Below are 23,569 nucleotides of genomic sequence, written 5' to 3'. Positions count from 1 at the left end.
ATATAACAATTGTAAATATTTATGCACCAAACATAGGAGCACCTCAATACATAAGGGAAATATTAACAGCCATAAAAGGAGAAATCGACAGTAACACAATCATAGTAGGGGACTTTAACACCCCACTTTCACCAATGGACAGGTCATCCAAAATGAAAATAAATAAGGAAACACAAGCTTTAAATGATACATTAAACAAGATGGACTTAATTGATATTTATAGGACATTCCATCCAAAAACAACAGAATACACATTTTTCTCAAGTGCTCATGGAACATTCTCCAGGATAGATCATATCTTGGGTCACAAATCAAGCCTTGGTAAATTTAAGAAAATTGAAATTGTATCAAGTATCTTTTCCGACCACAATGCTATGAGACTAGATATCAATTACAGGAAAAGAGCTGTAAAACATACAAACACATGGAGGCTAAACAATACACTACTTAATAACGAAGTGATCACTGAAGAAATCAAAGAGGAAATTAAAAAATACCTAGAAACAAATGACAATGGAGACACGACGACCCAAAACCTATGGGATGCAGCAAAAGCAGTTCTAAGAGGGAAGTTTATGGCAATACAATCCCACCTTAAGAAACAGGAAATATCTCGAATAAACAACCTAACCTTGCACCTAAAGCAATTAGAGAAAGAAGAACAAAAACATCCCAAAGTTAGCAGAAGGAAAGAAATCATAAAGATCAGATCAGAAATAAATGAAAAAGAAATGAAGGAAACGATAGCAAAGATCAATAAAACTAAAAGCTGGTTCTTTGAGAAGATAAACAAAATTGATAAACCATTAGCCAGACTCATCAAGAAAAAAAGGGAGAAGACTCAAATCAATAGAATTAGAAATGAAAAAGGAGAAGTAACAACTGACACCGCAGAAATACAAAAGATCATGAGAGATTACTATAAGCAACTCTATGCCAATAAAATGGACAACCTGGAAGAAATGGACAAATTCTTAGAAATGCACAACCTGCCAAGACTGAATCAGGAAGAAATAGAAAATATGAACAGACCAATCACAAGCACTGAAATTGAAACTGTGATTAAAAATCTTCCAACAAACAAAAGCCCAGGACCAGATGGCTTCACAGGCGAATTCTATCAAGCATTTAGAGAAGAGCTAACACCTATCCTTCTCAAACTCTTCCAAAATATAGCAGAGGGAGGAACACTCCCAAAGTCATTCTACGAGGCCACCATCACCTTGATACCAAAACCAGACAAGGATGTCACAAAGAAAGAAAACTACAGGCCAATATCACTGATGAACATAGATGCAAAAATCCTCAACAAAATACTAGCAAACAGAATCCAACAGCACATTAAAAGGATCATACACCATGATCAAGTGGGGTTTATTCCAGGAAAGCAAGGATTTTTCAATATACGCAAATCAATCAATGTGATACACCATATTAACAAACTGAAGGAGAAAAACCATATGATCATCTCAATAGATGCAGAGAAAGCTTTTGACAAAATTCAACACCCATTTATGATAAAAACCCTTCAGAAAGTAGGCATAGAGGGAACTTTCCTCAACATAATAAAGGCCATATATGACAAACCCACAGCCAGCATCGTCCTCAATGGTGAAAAACTGAAACCATTTCCACTAAGATCAGGAACAAGACAAGGTTGCCCACTCTCACCACTCTTATTCAACATAGTTTTGGAAGTCTTAGCCACAGCAATCAGAGAAGAAAAGGAAATAAAAGGAATCCAAATGGGAAAAGAAGAAGTAAAGCTGTCACTGTTTGCAGATGACATGATACTATACATAGAGAATCCTAAAGATGCTACCAGAAAACTACTAGAGCTAATCAATGAATTTGGTAAAGTTGCAGGATACAAAATTAATGCACAGAAATCTCTGGCATTCCTATATACTAATGATGAAAAATCTGAAAGTGAAATCAAGGAAACACTCCCATTTACCATTGCAACAAAAAGAATAAAATATCTAGGAATAAACCTACCTAAGGAGACAAAAGACCTGTATGCAGAAAATTATAAGACACTGATGAAAGAAATTAAAGATGATACAAATAGATGGAGAGATGTACCATGTTCTTGGATTGGAAGAATCAACATTGTGAAAATGACTCTACTACCCAAAGCAATCTACAGATTCAATGCAATACCTATCAAACTACCAATGGCATTTTTCACAGAACTAGAACAAAAAATTTCACAATTTGTATGGAAACACAAAAGACCCCGAATAGCCAAAGCAATCTTGAGAACGAAAAACGGAGCTGGAGGAATCAGGCTCCCTGACTTCAGACTATACTACAAAGCTACAGTAATCAAGACAGTATGGTACTGGCACAAAAACAGAAAGATAGATCAATGGAACAGGATAGAAAGCCCAGAGATAAACCCACGGACATATGGTCACCTTATCTTTGATAAAGGAGGCAGGAATGTACAGTGGAGAAAGGACAGTCTCTTCAATAAGTGGTGCTGGGAAAACTGGACAGGGACATGTAAAAGTATGAGATTAGATCATTCCCTAACACCATACACAAAAATTAGCTCAAAATGGATTAAAGACCTAAATGTAAGGCCAGACACTATCAAACTCCTAGAGGAAAACATAGGCAGAACACTCTATGACATAAATCACAGCAAGATCCTTTTTGACCCACCTCCTAGAGAAATGGAAATAAAGACAAAAATAAACACATGGGACCTAATGAAACTTCAAAGCTTTTGCACAGCAAAGGAAACCATAAACAAGACCAAAAGACAACCCTCAGAATGGGAGAAAATATTTGCAAATGAAGCAACTGACAAAGGATTAATCTCCAAAATTTATAAGCAGCTCATGCAGCTCAATAGCAAAAAAACAAACAACCCAATCCAAAAATGGGCAGAAGACCTAAATAGACATTTCTCCACAGAAGATATACAGACAGCCAACAAACACATGAAAGGATGCTCAACATCTTTACTCATTAGAGAAATGCAAATCAAAACTACAATGAGATATCATCTCACACCAGTCAGAATGGCCATCATCAAAAAATCTAGAAACAATAAATGCTGGAGAGGGTGTGGAAAAAAGGGAACACTCTTGCACTGCTGGTGGGAATGTGAATTGGTACAGCCACTATGGAGAACGGTATGGAGGTTCCTTAAAAAACTACAAATAGAACTACCATATGACCCAGCAATCCCACTACTGGGCATATACCCTGAGAAAACCATAATTCAAAAAGAGACATGTACCAAAATGTTCATAGCAGCCCTATTTACAATAGCCCGGAGATGGAAACAACCTAAGTGTCCATCATCGGATGAATGGATAAAGAAGATGTGGCACATATATACAATGGAATATTACCCAGCCATAAAAAGAAATGAAATTGAGCTATTTGTAATGAGGTGGATGGACCTAGAGTCTGTCATACAGAGTGAAGTAAGTCAGAAAGAGAAAGACAAATACTGTATGCTGACACATATATATGGAATTTAAGAAAAAAATGTCATCAAGAACATAGGGGTAAGACAGGAATAAAGACACAGACCTACTAGAGAATGGACTTGAGGATATGGGGAGGGGGAAGGGTAAGCTCTGACAAAGTGAAAGAGCGGCATGGACATATATACACTACCAAACGTAAGGTAGATAGCTAGTGGGAAGCAGCCGCATAGCACAGGGAGATCAGCTCGGTTCTTTGTGACCGCCTGGAGGGGTGGGATAGGGAGGGTGGGAGGGAGACGCAAAAGGGAGGGGATATGGGAACATATGTATATGTATAACTGATTAAATTTGTAAAATAAAAAAAAAAAAGAATACAGATCCACAGTCACGCATAATTTTGCGTCAGAGGCAACTCTGGAAACTTATTATTTGGGGTAAATTATCTGAACCGATTTGAGACTACTTGGTGGTGGTTATTCCACTTAGCTTGAAGCTTTACATGTTTGTTTCACTGTATAAAAGTTAACATGTTCAAGTGCCTCTCCCAGGCCCCAACGGGGGGTGTTACACAATGTACAGTACGTGCTCACGTTGCCTTTCTGAAAATATATACAACAAATTCTGAAGTCTGGCCTGCAGGGGTTGTGGTTCAAGAATTGTGATCCAATATTAATACTCACTTTGGGAAGCAATCTGCATTACCCAATGTATAATCAATTATCATCTGATTCATACACAAACTCAGGGAATGAAATTAGATGGATATATAAGCCATCCCTTTCTTTTATATTCAAATAAATGCCAAAAAATGGTTATATACTTCCAGGTATTTCTATTTCTTTGGGAATATTTAGTGAATGCGTGGAATTTTAATGTTTAAGTCTTAAATCTTTAGCAACCAATTCCTCAGAATTTATTAGAGTTTTATGGAGTCAGTAACCCTACATATAAATATTACAATAAAGAGGTTAAAGAGGTCACTGCTTTAAAAATATGACATTACTCGGTCTACCCTGGTGGCACAGTGGTTGAGAGTCCGCCTGCGGATGCAGGGGACACGGGTACGTGCCCCGGTCCAGGAAGATCCCACATGCCGCGGAGTGGCTGGGCCCGTGAGCCATGGCCGCTGAGCCTGCGCGTCCGGAGCCTGTGCTCCTCAACAGGAGTGGCCACAACAGTGAGAGGCCCACGTACCATGAAAAAAAAAATGACATTACTGCAGTAATGAACATTACTTTCAGACGCATTTAATCTATAGGTAAAGTTATTCAGGGACCAATACAAGCATTTTATTCTCTATGGGAAGCTATGTATAATGTGCCTGGTGGGCGTTTATAGTTCTGTAGTTAGTGAGTGAATACTAAGTAATTATAGTTATAAACTGGGCAAAAATATAAATCTCTACTAAGGGAGGCTGATTTGATTGTTACCCCTATTTACCAGATAAACAAACTGAGGCACAAGAATAAAAAAATGTTCTTCTTCGACCTTTAAGTTTACTGTTGGCTCAGATAATAACTCATTAGTTCCTGTACGACATTCTTCCCCTCCTGTTTTTCCTCCTTCTCATTCGGCACGTTCAATGCCATAAGTCCACTGTTTATTCTTTTTTAAATTAGAGTTTCTCTTATCTTCATTGACCCTAAATGTTTTTCAGTTCCTGTGTGGAACATCCACAATGTCTTTGGGATCAATGATTATCTTCTTGGAGACAGAATGAAGGACTGAAAACTGTATGAGGCAGAGGATGGGTTTTATCGGCCAATGTAAGAAACCTATTACTTGACAGAGCCAGTGCGATTTTAACACGATTAACTCTGAGAAAGATCTAGTCGTCATCATTTTAAAAACATTACTAAAAATGTGTCAGATTTGAAAAACAATGCCACAATTATGTTTGGGGAAATCTCAGTTTATGGAGAGTGAATGTTCACAAAGCATCGCTGTGGTGGAGGGATGTGGAGGGGCTGGGGGAGGTGCTGATGTCTGGCAGCCTGGAGGGTGATGCAGATGTAGACTCAGCTTCCCAGGGGACTTCACAATAAAATTTGGTGTTCTTTATAATTTGGTAAGGTGAGTTAGAGTTGAATATCATCTTCCAGGAGCCATATGCCTGGAGAAGTTTATAGTATACCTACTACAGAAATGAAGTCAGTGGTAGAGCCAGAATTAAAACTTAGGACATCTGAGGATCCCGGATCTGCTCTCAGCCATTTAGCCATAAAGGGGATGAATTGAGTCACCAGTGCAAACTCTGGGGGAGGGGCCCTAAAATAATTTCTTCTGACTATGCTACATCTTATCTTGCCACATTGTGGGTGACAGAGCCTGTCCTCATTATCTTATGCCCAAGCATGAGCCCTTGTGTAGGAGAAGTGAGAAAAGTGAAGTCTGGGGTGTGATTTTGATTGTCATGTGGGAAGAAGATGGAAGCGACTCCCTCCCCATGGACCAGGGATCTGAGCGAGCAGCCCTTTCGGGATAGATCCAGGCACCACACTCTTTTCTCTGCCTGAGAGCTGAGAGTGCAACTCCTACTACTTTGGCCACAGACACACATTTTTAATGACATCAGTTGAGCAGCAGACGATTGGATCTGACTTTTAGTTGCATTCTGCTTCCCAGAAACTCTACCTCATCATTGTCAAAGACAATGTCACTGCCTTTGGGGTCACAGGTATCTTTCTTTGAGGTGATATGCAAATTTTACATAAAAGTTCTTAGGAGGATGTGACCCACTTCCCAGCTTGTGCAAAATAAGGTCTCATTCCTCCTTATGTCCAAATCATATGACTCCCTATCTCTGTTCTACTAAGGCTTGCCCTCTGGAGGTACCCAACCAATGCTTTCTCATTGGAAGGGGATCCGTAGCAATGAATAACCCTTACAGAGGAGGAATGGGAAAGTTTGGCCATTTCCCCTGCGGGAGACTCTTTCTCTAGTGTGGTTGCCAATGCATGGTGTTACCCCCAAGACAGGAAGCCAAGCTTTCCAGGACAAGACCTCCACTACTCATAAAGCTCCAAGGCACTGAAGTCCACCCCGACCCCACCTCTGCATCCCGGGTGTGAAGGAAATTGCTTCCCCACAGGAAGGATTCTTCTCATCCAGGGTGGCTTCACACCAAGCCAGCCCAAATTGCAAGACATGATCCTATCACGCTGCACTCATGCACAGATGGTTTCTCCAGGGCACACTATGGTACCCAGACACTGGTCCATAGGGGTCATAGAACTTCTGCAGCAAGATGAAGCTCTTCCCATCAACATGGGCCCTGAGTCTGAGTCTAAATCCAACTCTCCTGGGAGCCCCTTCTGTCATCTGTTGGTCTTACTCGGGGCAACCCCAGGCCATCAGACATCCTCTAAGTACTTGGAAACTCAAAGCTTCATTTCTTCCTCTTCAAGATGGCTATTTGGCCTCAGTATGAATCTACTGATGCAGAGGAGAGGGGCAAGCCCAGCTTTATCCATCCATAGAGGGGATGCCTGACAGCTTGCCTTGCCAACAACAAAACCCCTATGTGCTTGTCTCACTTGACATATTTAAAGTGACTGCTTATTTTTTCCTTGAACAAAAACAGAGGACTGTTATGCTGCTCAAATGAGAAATGACTAGTGTAATGTTCGTTTAATGTAAGTTTTCTAAAATAAATAAATAAATAAAACAAAGTAAACAATCACACAAACCAAAAGATTCACCCCTCTGAACAGTCACTGCTGTGAGTGATGTAGTCACCTCAACAGAAGCAATAGAAGCACTGCTGTTGAGGAAGAAGACGGACTATTTCTGAGAAAATTGAGAAAGTAACCACCAACATAGATGTTCCGAGTATGATAGGGATCAAGAGAAAGTGCGTTGACTGAATAGTATTCACTGTGTGTGTATATATATATTTATATATATATATACACACACAGCACATCTTCTTTATCCATTTATCTATTGATGTACATTTAGGTTGCTTCCATTTCTTGGCTATTGTGAATAGTGCTGCTATGAACATTGGGGTGCGTGTATCTTTTCCAATTAGAGTTTCCTCTGGATATATGCCCAGGAGTGGGATTGCAAGATCACATGGCAACCCTATTTTTTGTTTTTTAAGGAAACTCCATACTGTTCTCCATAGTGGCTGCACTAATTTACATTCCCACCAACAGTGTAGGAGGGTTCCCTTTTCTCCACACCCTCTCCAGCATTTATTATTTGTAGAATTTTTGATGATGGTCATTCTGACTGGTATGATAAAAAAGAATGAAACTGCCAGTTGCAGTGACATGGATGGATATACTTAGTGAAGTAAGTCAAACAGAGAAAGACAAATACCATATGATATCACTTACATGTGGAATCTAAAAAAAAAAAAAGATACAAATGAACTTATTTACAAAACAGAAATAAATTCACAGATGTAGAAAACAAACTGATGGTTACCAAAGGGGAGAGCGGGGTGAGGGGAGGTAGAGATAAATTAGGAGTTTGGGATTAACATATACATACTAATATATATATATATATATATAATAGGTAAACAACAAGGTCCTACCATATAGCACAGGGAACTATATTCAATATCCTGTAATAAACCATAATGGAAAAGAATATGAAAAAGAATATATATATATATATATATATATATATATATATATATATATATATATATATATATATAACTGAATCACTTTGCTGCACACTAGAAACTAACACAACATTGTAAATTAACTGTACTTCAAAAAAAAAAAAAGGAAAGTGTGTTGAATCTAACGTAGCCAGGAAACCTGAGTGCTGGATGAAGAAAACTTCACTTCAGTCACACAGAGGATGCCTAATGGCTGCACAATGTAGAGAAGGACGTGAGGGTGACCTGCCAGGACTCAAGCTAAGAATATTCCACACACCTTTTCTGTTGACAGACTTAACCTGGACAGTCTGCACCCCACTCTGGTTCAGGCAGGGCGAGATCACATCGAGCATAGGGTTCATATTATATACAATGAAATTAGATTGAAAAATTCCACTGTCCACCCAAAGGTTCATAAAGTATTGCTTTGTGAGTATAACCCCTGAAGAACATCAGAGTCACATCCACTTCCCCTAATCTTGGGCTTATGCATAGAATAGAGTGGCAGGTAGAATCTCCCACAACACTGTTATGTACTCTCTTTCCTTCCACTTCAAGGAATTCAAATCACACGAGTTAAATTTGCATATGATGTGACTGCCCTGTAAGTGGGAAGGGGAGCCATATACATGTGAGGTCTTGAGAAAATAACATCACACAGGGAAAGGCAATTATTGTCTAGGAAGTGCAAGGAAAAGACTACTTCTAAAATAATTTTGGTATGGAAATAGGAAATTTTTTTTCCCGTTCTCAGTAAGCCATTAGCCTGAGATGAAGCCAAGGCTACTAAAGAAGAGATGAATACAATTATTTTCTTTTTTTTTAAAACATCTTTATTGGAGTATAATTGCTTTACAATGGTGTGTTAGTTTCTGCTTTATAACAAAGTGAATCAGCTATACATATACATATATCGCCATATCTCCTCCCTCTTGTGTCTCCCTCCCACCCTACCTATCCTACCCCTCTAGGTGGTCACAAAACACCCAACTGATCTCCCTGTGCTATGCAGCTGCTTCCCACTAGCTATCTATTTCACATTTGGTAGTGTCTATATGTCCATGCCACTCTCTCACTTTGTCCCAGCTTACACTTCCCCCTCCCCATGTCCTCAAGTCCATTCTCTATGTCTGTGTCTTTATTCCTGTCCTGCCCCTAGGTTCTTCAGAACCATTTTTTTCTTAGATTCCATATATATGTGTTAGCATATGGTATTTGTTTTTCTCTTTCTGACAACTTCACTCTGTACGACAGACTCTAGGTCCATCCACTTCACTACAAATAACTCAATTTCATTTCTTTTTATGGCTGAGTAATATTCCATTGTATATATGTGCCACATCTTCTTTACCCATTTATCTGTTGATGGACACTTAGTTTGCTTCCGTGTCCTGGCTATTGTAAATAGAGCTGCAATGAACATTGTGGTACTTGACTCCTTTTGAATTATGGTTTTCTCAGGGTATATGCCCAGTAGTGGGATTGCTGGGTCATATGGTAGTTCTATTTTTAGTTTTTTAAGGAACCTCCATACTCTTCTCCATAGTGGCTGTATCAATTTACATTCCCACCAACAATGCAAGAGGGTTGCCTTTTCTCCACACCCTCTCCAGCATTTATTGTTTGTAGATTTTTTGATGATGGCCACTGGTGAGGTGATACCGCATTGTAGTTTTGATTTGCATTTCTCTAATGATTAGTGATTGAACACAATTCTTGAAATATACTCTAAAATGTTTCTAACTCTGCTTCAAGGCCACCACCCCAGTTTTCCTGTTGGACTGGTCCTTCCTTCTCAATCTCCTTTGCGTCTTCCTCCTCATCTTCCCAACATCGAAATGTTGGGATCCCACAGGGCTTAGTCTTTGGATCTCTTCTCTCCTAAATATATGCTTGCTTGGTGATTTCTTCCATTCCCATGGCTTTATGTACTATATACATATATATCTGATGGTTATGCCTTTATATCTACAGCCCAGAGCTCCTCTGGGAACTCCAGACCCACTTATCCAGTTACCCACTTAACATTTCCACTTCAGTGCAATAGGCTTCTTAAGCAAACATGTCTAAAGCTGAATTCTTGATTCCTTATTTTCATCATATTTTCTCTTCCTGTACCATATCCTCTGTCAATGGCACCTCCATTCATCAATTGCTCAGGTCAAATATATGTAGTCATCCTTCACTCTCCCTTTCTTTCCTACACCATGTCAAGTCCATCAGCACATCCTGTTGTCTGAATATTCAAAATATATGCACAATCTGGAGTCTTCTAAACATCTTTCTGGACACCACCCTGATTTAGGTCATGGGCATGTCTTGCCTGGACCACTGCCATCCTTCCTTAACTGGTCTTCCTTCCTCTACTCGTGCCTCCCAGAGACTATTCTCCCCAAAGTGGTCAGAGATGCCTTTTAAAGGTATAAATCAGAACACCTATCTCCTTTGTCCAAAAGTTTCTGATGGTTTCCCACTGAGGCTAGAATAAAATCTCAAGTCTCTTTATGGCTTTCATAATCCTCCAGGATCTGGCCTCTGCCTAGGTCTTCAACCACATCTCATGCCTTTGGACTTTTCTTTGACTAACCTCAAGTCATTTGGGCCTTTAATAGTTCCTAGAACATATCAAACTCTTTACTTCATGAGAACATGTTAATTTATTTTATCTTATTATTTATTTTATGTGCTAATCCCTTAAGCCTGAGATCACCCTCTGCAGTTTTAGCATAGCTGTCTCCAAGCCTACAAAGCTCTCCATAGAGCAGAAGGGAGAGTGTAATTAAAAAAGATAACCAGATCTTAATTTACACTTCAGATTCTTAGTGTTATGGATCAAACTTATGTTAGGAAGAAGATACAGTTGTTTAAATCAACTTTATGATTGAATCTTTAACCTAGATGCATTTTAGTAATGAAAATATCATGGAATCTGCCCAAGATATTGTTAAGAGATATAGATGGGAAATTTACCACAGTGTAAACTTTGAAGGCACAGTTTAAAGGGAGATTAAGAAAAAATGAATAAAACACATTTCATATTTGTAGTGCTTTAAGTTGACACATCTCAACAAACCAGTTCCTGTGGTTTAGGGAAGGCCACTGATGCACACATATCAGAACCAACCATGTTGCAAAACTTCCGTGTTCGTTCTAATAAGATTACAGCTGATTTGTTTAACTTTTCTAGGTAATGTATCTGGGACACATTACGAGAATATCATACCCCAATTGAGTAGTAGTATGTATGAAGCAATACAAAAATTCTCAAAGTGAACTCATAAAATGGAACTCTGCATGCCTTTACTAACACAAAGCAGAACAAAATAAAGGTAAAGATGTACTTCAAATGATGAAGATGGAGATTTTAAATAAGAGCAACTATTCAAGAATGGAAAAGTTAAACATAAAAAGACTCAAAGTAGACATTAAAACCAATAGAGCATATAGAGTGATTACATTACACATAATTTATACATGTATATATAAATTAGAAACATAAGGCACAAGTCAAAACAGTTCTTTAAAATATAATGGCATATCATGAAATTCATCATGTAATAATACAATGGATCTATTATCCCAGGTCAATTAATAGCAGTTAAGAAGTAGCACAAGGGAAGAGTAGATGAAGTGAAATGCACCAAATTCCTTATGAATAGTATCAGGTTCCAAAATTACTGAGAATTAGAGATGTATAAGTTTAAATATGTAACTTGATACTCTACCATGACCAAAGTGGAATTAAAAAAACAAAATTACAGCTTGAAAATTCCTACAGAATAGAAAGTAAAGACCTTACCGTTGATATAATTGTCGAGTCCTTGTGATCTGAAAAAAAAAAAATCACTTTCATATTGCAAAAAAAAAATTCTCAAATATAGGAAAAAAGGTATGAAAATGTCAGAGTTCTGTAGTCATTAATACAGTGTCTGTTAAAGAAAATTATTAAAAAAAAAAACTTTGGCATGTGAAATGTATATAATATCCATAAGGATAAATTAGTATGTATCTATTTTTAATTTAAAAGAATAAAAGTATGTCCTCTTTTTATATATTCATAAAACATTTAGAAAACATGAAACATAGATTAAGATACAAAACTTCACTAATTTTCAAACAATAGAGATTACACAAAATATCAGATCAAAATTCCATGAAGTTAAAAAAAATAAGTACATTTCTTTGTATTTTTAAGTTCCACTCTCATTAATTTCTTTGTACCTTTGTTTAGCATTTAGTACACAGATTTCAAAATGCCCCAATATTAGTTTTTTCCTTCTTCCTTAGTCATAGAACTTCCAATTTTAGTTGGATATTTGGCCAGCCAGAATACTCCCTTGCATCCAGGTCTAGACGTGTGACTGCATTCAAGCCATTGAATTAAAGTTAAGTTACACTAGTGTGCACAACTTCTGGTAAATGTCCTTCAAGGGAAGGGATGCATCTTTCTGTATCATTTCCTTCTTCCTACTGGCTGAGCAGTGGATTAGAGCATAACCAGTCTTGGGCTCTGGCGCATCAGCTAAGTATGGCTGAGAACAAGGTGGGTAATCCTGGGAACCTCATGTTACAAAGGCCTTTCATTGCCTTTGAGAGAGCAGTTCCTGATTTGTGATAGAAAAATAAAACCAAAGTGGGTTGTATAGAGGAGTGCGTGTTTAATGGAAAGTAGAAGCAAGGAATACAAGCTACTCTTTCCAAAAGCTTCACAGTGAAGCCCGGGAAATACGGGGCCGTCATTTGTGGGAGAGTCAAGGTTGGGAAAGGGTCATACATTTTGGGTGGGGGAAGCAGAACGGTGGAGAATCTCGAATGTTTATAGTCTGAGTCTAAGGAAGAAGTACCTTGAAGAGAGAGAAAAACTGAACAGATCATTGCAAAAGTAAAAAGAGAGAGAGAGAGAGAGAGAGAGAGAAAAGAAAAAGGGGGTTGAGAGGGGGTAGAAACTGCTAATCTCCCATTGCAGAAGGGAAGAAGAAGGCAGATATAAACAAACCAGGAAGTGCAGGATATGGGAATTTCAGGTTCAGTAGCCTCAGTTTCTTTCTGAAAATGAAGAAGCAAATTGAGTGTTTAGAATGAGGGAAGAAGGCAAGGTTTGAGTGATCCTTAAAGGATTAGAAAAATAAGCAAACTACAGATAAGAAAGAACATGGTTGAGCATTCCTGAGGTCTCACCTGAGATTAGCCCAAAGAATTCATCATCAGCCAATGAACAAAGCAATATGATTTTCTTCAGCAGTGCTTCAAAGCTTAGAAATTGGAGTCAGAATGAATCATCAGGCTTTTGCAGAATAGATTATTTGCAGAGCTTATACAGCAGACGATCAAAGGGTTGGTGGAAATGAGTGGGTTGATGACAATGTGGTTGAAATAATAAACCATGAAGTCCAGACAAGTTAGGACATAAATTGAAATAGGGAGGGGTGGAGAGTCTGATTAAACAGAGACCAGGGAGGGAGTCCAGGCTTGGTCTTGTTGACAGTGGGCGTGACGATGTTCGTTGGGTGGCGATGAAAAGAGGGAACTTGGTGGTGCACAGGGGGCATTTTGGAGGTCAGAGTGGAGCAGACAGGTCAAGGGGTGACTACAGATGAAAGAAAGAAGAGAGGAGGGAGAAAGTGGGAAGAGCAGAAAGGGTGAAAGGCCTGTGAGGCTGACTTAGGAAATGTGGCATCCAAATGAAGTTGAAATCATGCAAGATTTTGGAAGAAAAAAGTTTAATAAATAAAACTGGTCCAGGGACTAACTCCACTTCAGAGGCCACGGCTGTAAACCAAAAACTAATGGCATGGAGACTTGGAGTCACTGGAAATAAGACAGCAGGCCAACCAGGTACCAAGGCGCTTCTTGTCCATACTTTCAGGAGTTTTTGTAAATGTAAAACCCGCAAGATGTGCACCATGAGCTCCATTAAATAAGTCATTTTTAGAAAAAATTTTGATCACAGTCAGGTCACTGTGAATGAGAGAGGTTGAGTTCTCGCAGTTATTATTATTTCCCCAATAATAATACCATTTTAGTCGTTAGGACAAAACCCTACCAAGACCTCTGTGCTATTGATTTTTTACTTTTTTCTTGTTCCAGTAGAGGGCACTCAAAGCTCAAAGAAATGCCTACCATCATTTTTTACAGCAATGGTGGTTTTATATAATTAAAGCTCATATTTAAATGAAAAAGAAATTCTGATTTAATAAGACTTAATTACCAGTCATGCATGTAAACGTCACTAAAATGAGATGAGATCTTATAAGTGACTAAATGAGGATGTGCTTCCCCAGACACGCTTCTTTCCTTTCCACTCAGCACACACTGACATTAGAAAGGAAATTCTCTTGTCAAAGAAACAAGATGGGCTTCCTAAATGCATGTCTGCCATGGTCCCTGATCTTCAGTTCCAATTTCATTCCCATGTGACTTCTTTGAGAGGGTTTTTTTTTTTTTAAGAAATTTATTTATTTTTAGCTGGGTTGGGTCGAGGGCTTTCTCTAGTTGCGGCAAGCGGGGGCCACTCTTCATTGCGGTGCACGGGCCTCTCACTATCGCGGCCTCTCTTGCTGCGGAGCACAGGCTCCAGACACGCAGGCTCAGTAGTTGTGGCTCACAGGCCCAGTTGCTCCGCGGCATGTGGGATCTTCCCAGACCAAGGCTCGAACCTGTGTCCCCTGCATTGGCAGGCAGATTCTCAACCACTGCGCCACCAAGGAAGCCCTGAGAGGGGTTTTTTAAAGTCTAGAAATAAACTGGTGGGCTACTGGAGAAATATTCTTCCATGGAAAAATCTGGGAAACAGCTAATTGGAGGAACAGGACTTTAAAACTAGAGAAACCTCCTGTTGGCAATTCTCTAGGACGAATCAGTGAGGTCTCTAAGACGGAGGTTGCAGCCACTGTGCACAGCCCACAGAGGTCCTCAGGGAAGTTCCCAGAAGACCCTGTGCTCTAGAGAGTTGTGAAAAAGCAAGTATTGCTAGTACTTGAGGGGAGACTATTTTCCAAGCAGAATATTAACTTTGTGTGGCTTTGGTTGCCAATTTGGCAACATTACAGTGGAAGATGTGAGCAGTGATAACGTAGCTGTCCGCATTTCATCAGACATTCTCCTGGATTCTCCAGCTCTCATCTTTGCCACAAAAAGGCTGCCGTGATCCAAATACAGCAGCTTTTCCAAACACAGAGGACCTTTCGGTTTGGCTTTCCACATCTTATGTCGGAGGGAGGGTTATTTGCAGGAGGTGAATGGGAATCACTCCCAGCCTCCTATAACGGTGGTGATGCATCAATATACGTTAGCTTCTTAGGTAGAGCTCAGGCTGCTAAAGGAAAGAGAGAATTCTCTCCAAAAAAGTCTTTTTGGCAGAGATGGTGGATCTGGCATTTTAAAGGATATGTTATGAGTTTGCAACTTATTTATAACAGATATTTTAAAGCACTTGTTTCTAGACTCTGAAGCTTTACTATTTAAACAACTCCCCTTATCTGCCCCCATTCTCACCAGACACACAGCCCTCCCAGCACTCATAAACTCAGTCCTGTCTCCTTTGGAGTACCTTCGTGCTGGGCGTCTTCAGTTGTATTATAAATGCGTTAATTCCCTTATGCTCAGGATGCAAATGCTAGTGGGGCAAGGGTCTGTGAACCTATGCAAAGTGGAATTTTTTAAAAAACACTTTTCCTTTTTTCTAATACCATAACAGTACAAGATTATGGATTTAGAATGTAAGACCCGGAGGGTGTGCAAACATCAATAATGAAAATCAAACAACTTTTAAGATTGTGGGGTTAAGTATAGAATATATATTTATGGCTTGGTTGTAACTGTTGGGCATGTCTAGCCTTGCCATATGTAGGTGACAGATCAGGAGGCAGCTGTCTCACTCTTTATTCTTTTTCTCAGTTTTCTGACATTGGCTTGATTCATAGTGGTAGGCAGTAAATTCTAAGGTTGAGTCTAGTTTCTTTTTTTAAAATAAATTTATTTATTTATTTTAATTTTTGGCTGTGTTGGGTCTTCGTTGCGGTGCACGGGCTTCTCGTTGTGGTGGCTTCTCTTGTTGTGGAGTAAGGGCTCTAGGCACGTGAGCTTCAGTAGTTGTGGTGCATGGGCTCAGTAGTTGTGGCTTGCAGGCTCTAAAGCGCAGGGTCAGTAGTTGTGGTGAATGGACTTAGTTGCTCCATGGCATGTGGGATCTTCCTGCATCAGGGCTTGAATCCATGTCCCCTGCATTGGCAGGTGGATTCTTAACCACTGCAGCACCAGGAGAGTCCCTGAGTCTAGTTTCTAACCCTCTGGCTAAAGATTTTCCACTCCCTGGTTAGGCAAGCTAAATATCTTATTTGAAATGACATCAAAATCATAATAAGAAAATCATTCAAATGAAATTGAATGCCAGTGGATTTAATTTAACAAGCAACTCCCTATATGACAGCATGGTAGAGTGGAAAACACATAGTCCCGTGAGCAAATCTGGCTTCTATAACTAAGGCAAGCCACATCTTCTCTGTGAGTCTGAGTTACTCTTTCTCCACCCCAAACAATCTCAAGATTCTGTGCCTCTAGGGATGGTTGTTGTAACCCTTAGGACACATTCAGCTGCAAGCAACAAATGACCGAGCTAAAAGTGACTTAACAAATAACGAAGTGTATGATCTTACTTCACAGGAAGTCTGGGCACTGGGTAATCCCAGGGAAGTTCATTCAGTAGCTCAATGATGTCAGCTCTCTTGCAATAATCTGGGATTTTTCTTCTTCAAGGTCACAAGTTGACTGCACCCAGTATCACATCTGAGTGACATTCAGAGATAGAAAAATAGGTATCTTTCATATTTCCATTTTCTTAAGGGCAAAGAAAACTTTTCCAGAAGTTCCAGACTTTACTTACTGGCCAGAATTGTGCACTGGGTCCATCCTTTGGTGAATCAGTGGTCCAGGAAACAGAATAACCCTAGTTAGCTTGGATCAGTCAGCACTGACCCCCTGCAGCAGGAGGAAGTCTCAGCCTGTCCTGGAATACAGGGTGAACGTGAACAAAAATCAGGGTTCAGTGGGATAAAGGCAATGGTGACAGGTCTTGTGTAGGTGATGGGCAGTGTCTGTGGATTCCTCTCAAGCTCTGTTTGCATGTAACCATGCACACAAGACTCACTCACTTGTATGTTTCAGAGTAACCTGAAAGCACAGTAAATACCCCAAACGACAGATCGTCCTATGCAACTAAATGCAATTCCATGAGCTACTACACAGTTTGAAAACCCTTCTCTTTGAACATATTTGGAGTTTGTTCAAAGTACTTAGGAACATATATTACATTTCTCAAGCAGGATCTCCTAAACCTACTGAGTTTAATTGGATCCTTGTAACTAATGACTGAAAACACACGGCACTCCGTGATATAGATTATGGGGGAAAGCTGTTTCCTCATTACTGCCCAAACCTTACTACGTGGTGATGGTGGGGGAGGGGAGAAGAGTGCAGTGTTGCTTCTAGAACCCATCATGGTCAAATCGTAAAGTTCACACTATCAGTTTTTACTGCTCTTGGTGTTGGATAATTTCCTTCCAGAAAGATCCAGAAGATTCCCTTTACCAGGTGTTTCCCACTCTTTCCATTTCAGGGAGCCTCTTCAGTTTAAGAGGGTTTTGTTCATGACCGACACGATGGTCTGTCTTCGCTTCTCTTCATGTGGATGATAACACAGATGAAACCAGGGATCACTTATGATGAGGACAAACGTCAGGAGGCTGCCACCCTTTATTTTCATCACTGCCGCTCTCCAAACCCCAATAAATTGATGGTGTAAATGATATGGAAGACCATTTTTACCTCTGGCTTTACTCTATTGTCTGAAACTTTCCTGTTCCTGGGCATGGAGGGAAAATGGGGATTTTCTGCTGGAGTGGGGCTGGATTTCCTTCTCGTCCAAGTCCAACTGAGATGGAGGTGTAATGTGAAGTTCTAGGAGATAGTCACGGTACAAGAGCAACTGCACTCATAAATTATTAGAGCGGAGGCCCCAAATTCTAGAAGGAGAATCAGGATGTTCTCAGCAGTCAGAGGAGCAGGGTAGAGGTGGAGGTCTGTTGGGAAATGGATCCAAAAATTCATAGCCAGGATATTATGAGCAAGAGAAAGCCCACCAGGATCTAAGAGCACAGGTAGAGAGGAGGGGACCCAGCAACTGATGCTCATGCAGGTGAGTCAGCCTGGCTTAACCAGGAGCAGTTTGGATAAACAGAGTCTTTCAGATCATTTACACCATCTATTTATTGGGGTTTTGAGAATGGCAGTGATGAAAATAAGAATGCATTTCAATAAAAAAAAATTTTAGAGGGGTTGCTTTGGGATCCAAAACTATTTACTCTCAGGGTAATCTGAGGCTCTGTCAACTCCTTTTTTTTTCTCATATTTTAACCTCATCTTACTCAAGATTCTTTCTAGATTTGGGGATAATTACTCCACAGGCAGTTAAATTATGTCTTTGGGAATAATGAGTTGATGTGGAATTTCTTGTGTTTGCCTACCTATTATTGCTATAGGTTTAGGTGTATATGTCTTGTAGAACATCACAAAGAAACAGTCTGAAGACACTATACATATTTTGAGTTCAGATTACAAATGTAGTCTATAGATTCACATCATATAGAGTGATTAAGCTGTATTTGCTTATATGTACCAGTATTGAAAAGAGTCAGAAGAATTTTCAAGGGAGATACACACACACACATACACACAGAGTTTAGGTTGGTTTGTGGCTTCAAGTAATAGAACACTTGATTAATAGTGACTTAACCAAATAGAGACTTGTATTTTTCAGTTAACACTTCTCGAGACAGACAGTCCAAGCACTATTTTTTTATCTTTTAGTCTGCCATTCTCAGCATGATGGCTCATTGCCTCAATGTCAAAAGATGGCTGCTCTGGTTCAAACCATCTCTTCTGTGTTTGAGGCATGAGGTAAAGGAAATTGCTGGCACCATCTATCCTTTTATCAGGAAAGGACAGGTTTTATTGACCAGAACAAAGTCACATGGACATTGCTAGCTGCAAAGAAAGTTGGGAAAGTGTGTATATTATTTTTCAGACTTAATGTAGGAGGTGGCTAAGGGAGAATGGGGTTAGGAAGGGACTTGGAATAAACCAGCTGACTATGACTGCCACACCTTGCTACAATAAAGGTCCCACACAGGGAAGCTATTGAGTTCTAAAGGCAAGTTTTTATTTAAACAAAACTTTGTCTGGCATGCCGTAACAGCCCTGAAAAAGAGGAGAAACTTAGAATTTCACAGACTGAATTTAGAAACAGTCTGAGAGCTGATGACTATGAATGTGAAAACCAGTTTTTAAAGTCTAATTTACTTACTTATTTGCCTTCTTATTTTTCTATACCTATACCTATCCCTTCATAAAAGAAGTTCAGGAATCTTATAAAAATACAGAAATTATTACAAGGTAATGCAAGTGAAAAATGGAGCAAAGGAATAAGAAGGAGAACAAATTGGAAGCAAAAATTTGACTAAAAATGCAGTCCTGGTGGAGGTCAACATACACTATGGGTGAACCCAAAATCTGCCTTTAATCTCTCTATCAGAAAGGAAAATCATGGCAGTTGATACATAGTTCACAGGGCATAGAAGGTAAAAACAAACAAATGTTTGGAGGAAGAACTGAAAATAGGGTACTCAAGCCAACTACTTCATTTACTTGCTTAATTTCTCTTCCTTGTTGTTTGCCCTATGTTTCCTCTAAAAGAGACTCTGTGGCGTTTTCTTCACCTGTAGTGGGCATGAACTCTTGATGGGGTCTGGAGTAAAATCAGTGCAGAGAGTAAGCATCCATCCAAGGGTGAGTTTCTCCCTCTGAAGTCATTGCAGCCATTTCTTGGGACTGAGGTCTTCACAACTGGTTGGAAACATGGAGTGTGTTTTCAGTGCTTCCTTCATTTAAGGACATTTTATTGTTATTGTTGTTATGCACTTGATAAACAATTTTGCTTAATTTTCTTTCTTAGGAGAAAGGAGACAGATTTACTTTTTTGAGAACTTACACAGTGTCAAGTACTGTAGCTCATTCAATCGTCCTGCTGCCTTGGAAGTAGTCTCTTATGGCAGATGGAGAGGCTGAGGTTTAACAAAGTGAAATTATGTCCTCATGGTTAGACCTCATCAATGACAGAGATAGGATTCGAGCTTGGATTTGACTCTAAAGCCTAGGTTCGCCCATTGGACCACTTTAAAGGAACTGCATTTGTTCATAAAATCAAGGTCCACTGTCAGAGCTGGACGTCTGAGGTTATGTCATTTACCCTAATTCTCTGCCCTGCAACCAACTTCTCTGAAGGCTGTTCTAGGAAGATTCCTGGACTTGGAATCAGAAGGCTTGCTTACTACTTCCTGATCTTTTACTTGATAGCTAGGGTAATTCACTGAAGCCTCCCAAAGCCTGGTTTACTTATTTGTGGAGTGAGGATGATGCTAGGACCCTACTCACTTCCTGGCAGTGGTGGTGAGAGGGGAGGGATTGGTGTAAAACGCACCCTAGATCCTCTGTGTTGTGCACATTTTGGAAAAATTCTAAGCTTTAATCACATTCAATGCATTATTTTTTATTTATTACTGTGATCTCAAGATTTTCAAGGATAAATCATACCACATGGGGAATATAGCCAGTTTTTTACAATAACTATATATGGGGTATAACCTTGAAAACTGTGAATTACTATATTGTACACCTATGATTTATATAATATTACTGTAGATAGACTATACTTCAATAAAAAATAAAATAAAATAAAAATTCTTTTCACAAATTCTATTAAAAGATATTCTCTCATTTTGTTGAATTTTGCCTTTCTTTGATGATTAATTGGATTAAATAGTTTTTCATAAGTAAAGAAAAAAAGAGATTTGTTATAGAGAAAATCTTACTTATCCTTTAGTTTTCCAGCTTCAGGTAACTTTTTAGGAAGGTCTGACCTTTCTGTCTAGGAAAACACTGACTTTTGAACACACATCAGCTCTTGTTGTGTGAGAGGGGAGTTTGCCTGCTTTATTTGAAGCTCTGTTCCCTGCACCCACTACACTGGTTAATGGGTATCAACAGGGATTTGATGAATTTTAATGTCAAGGATACTGTCCTGTTGAGGAGTTACTTAGAAAATTCCTAAAAAGTGAAAGAGTGAATTTCTCTTACCCTATATCACCTGTCACTGGGGTTGTTCCTTTGGAAAGGGAAGGCTTTTCAGGTCATGCCAAAGGTAAATGGTTTTTGACTCAGACATCTCGCAAGGCTGATCCTATCCAGCTGTAAGAGGAAGAACTCATCCTGGAGAAGTAAGCACAGGAACTGCTAGATAATAGATCCTAATTGACATTTTAGTGCCCCCTTAAAACATGAATTGCCTGTGTGCTGCATTTATTCACACATAAGCACATGGGTACTCATGCCCCTCTGCATGGGCTCACGTGCATGAACATGTACCACTGCATCGGGCACCTCTGAAGAGCCTTCTCTGGGCAGAAGGGTGACTTGGGAAAGCCAGCCCATTCTCCTGTAGACCCCTTTGTTACTAGCAGCGAAGTCAGCCAACATGTAACCACAGAGTCAGGAAGTCTCTGGATCCAACCCTCTGGATTCCCAGTCTTCTGTCTCAGCATAATTCCCAAAATTTAGAAAAAAAAAAATTAGTGGAAAAAATTTTTTTTCTCATAATGAATGGATGCAAACCAAACTCAGCTTATACCTAGAATCCAGGATCATGTTCTTCAACTTGGTTACTTGGAAACAAGACATTTGAAGCAGGGTCCTCCCAGCATGACTGCCTAACCACCAACACAGTTCGGGTATATGTACAAGACAAGAAACACAGAATATGGAAACATTCAAGGGAGATGGTAGGAAAAATTTCTTTTGACTGTGCAGCCAGTCAAGCAATGGAATAAATTACTTGGGGAAACATTTGTGACTCCCTAAATAGAGGCGTTCAGGAGAAAAGGGAGGTGGAACACACACACCCATTGTCACTATTAAGCAGCATTTATTGAGTGTGGACAGGGTATAAGGTAGCTTTCCAAATGTGGAGGCACCCCCAGTTTCTGTGGTAGGTCTGGAGAAGAGCTGCATTTCGGGCAGCTCTGGGCTGCGGTGGAGCCCATGACTCATGAAGACCCTGCTGGCCAAATGTGCAGCTCTGTGGCAAGCTGACAAACTCTGAGATGCCTCCTGCTCAGAAAACCATGTCTCAGGCTGGCTATGAACACAGAAACATCAATTACTATCGTGATCATTAGTGGCAACTCTAACAATTAGTACGCTTAGAATTCTACGTGTCATTTGACTTGTTACCATGTTTTAAAACATTACTAATCCGACAAATCTTTCTCTTTATTTGATAGAGAAAATTGTGATTGGGAATAACACCCAAGTCGTGACATCAACTGCCTCTTTTAGAATAGAAACAGGCTGGTTAACAGAAAATGGCATGAATACAGGGAATCTGCTTTTCCTTAGAACCACTTCACTGATGGAAAATAGAGACATAGTTGAATTGATTCATTGTTTCACTGAAAAAAACCATGCTCCTGATTCACTTTTTGGTTACCTTTGATACCAACAGACAACCAAACCGAGAATTTGGGGACCTGTTTCATTAACTCTGATTTCACTGGGGCCTGATTGGCCAAACTGTGCATTGATCCATGAAATAAAGAAGCACTTTTCATTGTATAGAAGAAAGGAAAACATTTATTCCTCCCCAGCATTTGATTACTGGCTAGTCAACTTAGCATCCCCACTTTCACTGCATAGGTAGGGCTTTCCAACAGGGCTAAAACATTGCTCTTTTCCCTTCTTTCCTCTACTTTTCTGTCCCTTTCACCTTTCTGCATCAATCTTGGGACTGTCACTTCCAGAGAACAAAGGGACAGATACTGACACATTGAATCCTGGAAATATCACCCCCTTGGTAAAGCTCTCCTGGTTAGAAGTGGAAGTAACTCTTCAAGGGTGTTTTGGGAATCATAGGTTTTCATATATGCCATTGGTACAGAATATCACAGAATCAGTCCTCTTAAGAAGAACACTTGCCAGTTTCTAGGAATCACTACAAACTTTCCTTCCAGGGTACTTCACCACATCACAGAAGTCAGAGAACAGAGCCAAAGAATCCACACACTCTGTCTGATTGCAAACATCAAATGTGATAGCTCTCTTTGCAATGGAAGAGGAAAAGGAAAAAAGAAAATACCAACATAAGAACTATGCAGTTGAAAAAAAGAAAAGTGCCCATGCTATATAACATTCAATGGAAAAGTATTCTTCCTACAACTATTTACTAATAGAAGAACATTTTAGAAATCTGGCATTCTCAAGCAGAAAAAGTAACCTGGAAAGAGAAGGCAATGTGACAAAAGGCAATAGATTAACTTACAAAGAAATAAAGGATGAAAAAATAGCTATGAGAGACAAAAAAGACTTGTAAAGAAAATAAAATTGCAATAACAGA

The 23,569-nt window shown here is 39.5% G+C and overlaps 1 long non-coding RNA gene across 1 annotated transcript; it reads right to left on the bottom strand.

Annotated features, from left to right (window-relative positions):
* Positions 1–16,730: 16,730 nt before the first annotated feature.
* Positions 16,731–19,931, bottom strand: LOC132495848 (uncharacterized). The gene is made up of 3 exons (XR_009533335.1): positions 19,842–19,931; positions 16,952–17,074; positions 16,731–16,854 (listed from the first exon to the last, which is right to left on the bottom strand). It is a non-coding gene; the product is annotated as an uncharacterized LOC132495848 (long non-coding RNA).
* Positions 19,932–23,569: the final 3,638 nt, after the last annotated feature.

Source organism: Mesoplodon densirostris, chromosome 9 (assembly GCF_025265405.1).
Source record: "Mesoplodon densirostris isolate mMesDen1 chromosome 9, mMesDen1 primary haplotype, whole genome shotgun sequence".
Taxonomy (NCBI): domain Eukaryota; kingdom Metazoa; phylum Chordata; class Mammalia; order Artiodactyla; family Ziphiidae; genus Mesoplodon; species Mesoplodon densirostris.
The sequence above is the reverse complement of the archived record's forward strand: the minus strand, read 5'-3'. Positions and strand labels throughout refer to the sequence as shown.